Source organism: Vicia villosa, linkage group LG7 (assembly GCF_029867415.1).
Source record: "Vicia villosa cultivar HV-30 ecotype Madison, WI linkage group LG7, Vvil1.0, whole genome shotgun sequence".
NCBI lineage: Eukaryota > Viridiplantae > Streptophyta > Magnoliopsida > Fabales > Fabaceae > Vicia > Vicia villosa.
The window spans coordinates 79,881,607-79,886,556 of NC_081186.1; the positions used below are offsets into that span (position 1 = coordinate 79,881,607).

Consider the following 4,950-nt stretch of genomic DNA (forward strand, 5'->3'; position numbering starts at 1 on the left):
ATACAAAATAATATTAATATTATACCATAAATATAAAATTTAATATCAATTATTATATTTTATTGATTTTTTTAGTACATGAAATAGAATAAATTTTAAAGATAGTTGTTTTTAGAAAGTAGAATAATTGTAATTTTTTTAAAATAGATGGAAAAAAATAACATTGATCCATTACAAAACATTTTTCTAATAGTTGTTTTTAGAAATATTGTTTCTATGAAGAAGACAAAACATCTCACAATTGGTGCTTAGTTGTGAGAAAGGAGGTTGAAGAGACAAATGATGGTTTTTAAAAGAAGTGGTGCGTATGGAAAGAAGGAAATACACATTTGCAAGCAAAGTAGACATTATAGCCTGTCACAACAGAGCTGATGGGATATCAAAATATATTGTGAAAATCGAAAAAGTGGCAAAGAGAAAAGAAAGCTGAAAGAAGGTAGAATAAGAAGAAATAAAATAGAATAAGAAATCTGTTCAAAAAGGTGTAATTTAAAAAATTGGTAATTCAAGAACAATAAATTTTCTTATATGATATATTAAAGTTAAACAATAGAATAAATATTAAAAAAACAAGTTTTAAAAGATAAAATCTGAGATAGATTTATATAAGTTTTATTTTTTCTATATATATTTTTTTATTTTTTTAGGTGTATAAGTAAATGTTTCTATATTAATAAAAAAATTAAATTATATCTAAAGTTAAAAATAATTTAAATTTATTAAAATATTTTATTATTTAAAGATACTTATATAAGATTTCGTATAATATTTCGTTTTAATCGGCCAAAAAATGCAAGGAGACAATATATTCAAACTTATTTATTGTTACTTTATTGCAAAGAGCAAAGATAATAAAGCTAATAATAATAATTAAATGCTATTGCAATACTTTTTTTACAGGAACACGAACAGTAGAAGTGGTAATATAAATTTAATATTTTGAAATATATTAAAGGAATATATCAATGAGGAAATTATATGCCAAAACACAAGTTGGATAATGTTAGAACATCAAGCTCAAAACATTTCCATTCTGCATCTCATTCCACCCATCAACCCATTTCATTGGCCAGTAGAAAAAATCTGCTCTATTCTCTCATGTGAAGTAGGAAGAGTTTTCAATATGAAAATAAAATATTTGTCCTGCAAAAACAACATTACATAAATAAATGAAAAAAAACAGAAACATTATTCGAGTCTGCAACTCACATTTTTTCTATCAAACCCTACTAACACAAGCATGAAGCAGAATCAGAAAAATGAACACATAGCAACAACTCACCTTCCTTTAATTTCAAATATGAATTTTTTGGTTCCATCTCATTGTAGTTTAGATCTGCAAAAATTAAGACAAAAAATATTAATGAAATACAAAAAGAATTGTTCAAAAAAGTAATAAATATAATGGTTGAATCTTTAAAGCAAGAACACAAAACAGAAAACATAACTTAAAAATCATAAAAGTGAATGAAAAAATAGAGATTGAAAAGAAAATGAAAGATTTGAAGAAAGCATTTTTTGAAAACATAATTCAAATACATAGTAATAACTCACCTTCCTTCTATCAAATCCTGTTAACACAAACACAAATTAGAAAGATGAACACAGAACCTGAAAAACAAAAAAATAGGAAAGTTAAAAACCAAATCGATCTTGTTAGATATCATAGATCTAAAAAAACATCACTGATAGTTGTCGCAGATCTAAAAAAAATCAATGATTTAACCGATCTAAAACGTCTTCCGCAGAAATTAAAGACAGAGGAAGGTGGAAGATGAAGATGGGTTAGAGAAATAAGAAAGATGGGAGACTTAGATAGGAAAGAGAGTTGTTTGAGATTTGAGGTAGTGAAATGAAAAGACTTGTTGAGTAGAGGAAACAATATATTTGTGTTTTCAAGAAAGAGAGAAACTGGAAAAGTTTTGGGTTTGTTCAAAAAAGCAGAGAAAGTGAAACACACGTAGCATAGGAAAAGGAAGTAGTAAAGGAGAGCAAATAAGACAGCCACGTGGCTCATTAAGAAAGCAAAGGGGCAAATTGGTATTTTCCAAAGCATTGAACTTTCTTATATTGTAGATGAGGCTATTAATTTCTCTCTCTTGATGAATCTAATGATTGATATTTATTTCTCTCATCTCTCATTTAAAAATGCTCTTACTTGATATGCTCCATATATATATATATATATATATATATATATATATATATATATATATATATATATATATATATATATATATATATATATATATATATATATATATATATATATATATATATATATATATATATATATATATATATATATATATATATATGAACAACTGAATCATCCATTTTAAAGTAATAAAGAAAATATTTATTAAATCAAAATACGTACAAAATCAAAGTGAGTGTACCATTTTAAATTTAATTGGAAAGGGGTTTAATAAACTTTGAAGTTTAACATTCGCTATTAAATTTTTTAATAAAACAAGTAAATTTGTAAAAGTTCTTCTGAACTCAAAATAACAATAATATTTTTAAATTGAAAAGATGTTCTAACTATTTTCCTGTTTCGGCATGCTTCACTAAAAATATCAATTTGAAATTTAAGGTCAGTTAAAAATAGCGGTTGACTGATAAACTAGCTGATAGCTTATAGCTTATGACTGATGGTTGATGACTGATGGCTTATAGCTTATAGTGGATGGTTGAGACGGATAGTTTATAAACTAATTCAAATGTTTGGTAAAATTAGCGGTTTAATTAACTTATAAATCTAAAATGAGATAAAATATATTTAATATATAATTATTTTATTTTAAATTAAAATAAATTATAAGGGTTAAAAATGAATCTTAATTAAAATAATAAAAATAAAAAAAAATAAAAAATAATAAGCTATAAGACATAAGCTAAAATGCTATTTAAAATAGCGTCTGAAAAATAAGCTATAAACTCGTGATGAAAAGACCGTTGTCAAACGGGTCTAAATTATCATGAGTTTATAAGACATGAGACATATCTTACCAAACAGAGTCTTAATATTAGATAAGCCTCATATTACATTTAGTTTTTTTTAATTTTATAATTAAAAAATTAAATAATTTAAATAAAATACACTTAAAGAAGTTGACACCATCAATGGATTATAACCGTTAAAATTTTATAAATATTTCACTTTTTATTTAATTCTATTTAAAATATTACATGTAAATGGTTGTGATATATCTGTAAATAGTTGTGATATATTTATCGTGTAAAATATTTTATACTAACTAGTAAATCACCCGTGTTGCCGCAAGGGTATATTTATTTGATATTATATATGTAGATAATTTGTTTAGATATTTATAATATTAAATTATAAATATAATTATATAAAAAATAATGATATTCATGCATTTGTATAAGTTAAGATAATTTTGTTTGGTGGTTTTAAACTCAAATGCATATTAAAAGCAATATTTATAAAAAAAATATTGCATGAATTTAAATGATCGTGTCCCGTTATAAATTTATTTAACACGATATAGATTTTATTTAAATAAACTTGTAGATATTTTATTGATAGTGCCCCGTGAGAAAAATAAAAATTTTAACATTTGAAAATAAGAATTTTTTTCTCAAATAAAAACAATTGTTAATTAAAATAAAATATATATTCACAAGTGCAAAAAGCACAATATAATTTTAACATTTACACCCAATATATTAAAAACGGGTGTAAATAAAAAACACGGTGGCAATTTTGTAAATAAAATATCATTTTAAATATTAGCATGCGACAATTTACACCCTATTTTTTAAAAATGGGTGTAAACGAAAAATATTATTATAATTAGATCTCAATTACTCTCGCTAAATTTAAAACGGGTGTAAATTTAAATGGACTAAAAAAATATTTACTTTTATAACTTAAAATATTAATCTATTTCCCTAAAACCTTATTGTATAACATGTATTGTTATAATATATATTAAATATAATTATCACTTATCATATGTTTTATTACATTTCATTTAATATGTCACTTAACATTCATTATGCAAAAGAAACAGAGAATAGTAAGTTACCTACAAAGCGTAGCTTCAACAAACGTGAAAACGAAAAAGCGATTCTTGCTCCTCTTAAAAGTGCTTATCTAACTAACGTGGTTTTCATTCTCGTGGCAGAGCATGGTGATTAATGGAACAAGCAAATGAGAATGAAGTTAAGAGAAACCAAAGATACATGAAGATGATGCCGACGCGGATTCATGATGGAATTCGGTACGTGCATTTTTTTCCAGTGAATTTCACTTTCAATCTTCTTCGTCTCTCTTTTTCGATTGCTGCTGTGCGATTGTTGTTCAATTATGGATTAATAACGAATTCGTAACATGCACACCAAGTGTTAGGTGAAATGCCTGAACTGAATTCTTTCTCTTTTTTGTTTGATATCTACTGCGGAATTGTTGTTGTGTTGATATTCAATGTTGTAACAGGTTGTGGTTGGCGAATTATGATTTGTTATTTAAAGGTGGGAAAGGGAAGGGAACAGGTAGGGAATTTTCCCATTAGAGCTGGAATTGTAGGTTGAAACTGAATAATATCTACTAGAGCAGGTGCTAGATCAAAGTCAGTTACCTAGAAAGGAGAGGACTTGGATTAGACATTGGTCAAATGGTTCAATTTACCAATCAGACAGGTTACTATGATCCTCAAACAATTCATGTTACTTTATGGAAAAGTTCCTTTGGAGGAATGGAGTGTTGTTAGGGCCTAGCCATAGCCCAATATTGTTGAACCTGCCCAAAATCTCTAAATAGTCACTGGCTAGTCAGCAAACCTATAGTAGAGAAGCTCCAATAATGTCAAGCAGCTCTCTTATGTATTTCGAGATTCAGATGCCTAGAGTGTTGGCTAGGTGACAGAGAAGGATTATTCTGATTTGTTATTCTTTGTCCCTCCAAATAAATCATTGTTC

The 4,950-nt window shown here is 26.0% G+C and overlaps 1 long non-coding RNA gene across 1 annotated transcript; it reads right to left on the reverse strand.

Moving 5' to 3' along the window:
* Positions 1-925: 925 nt before the first annotated feature.
* LOC131617577 (uncharacterized) lies at positions 926-2,034 on the reverse strand. The gene is made up of 3 exons (XR_009288620.1): positions 1,555-2,034; positions 1,283-1,336; positions 926-1,143 (listed from the first exon to the last, which is right to left on the reverse strand). It is a non-coding gene; the product is annotated as an uncharacterized LOC131617577 (long non-coding RNA).
* Between the last annotated feature and the right edge of the window lie 2,916 nt (positions 2,035-4,950).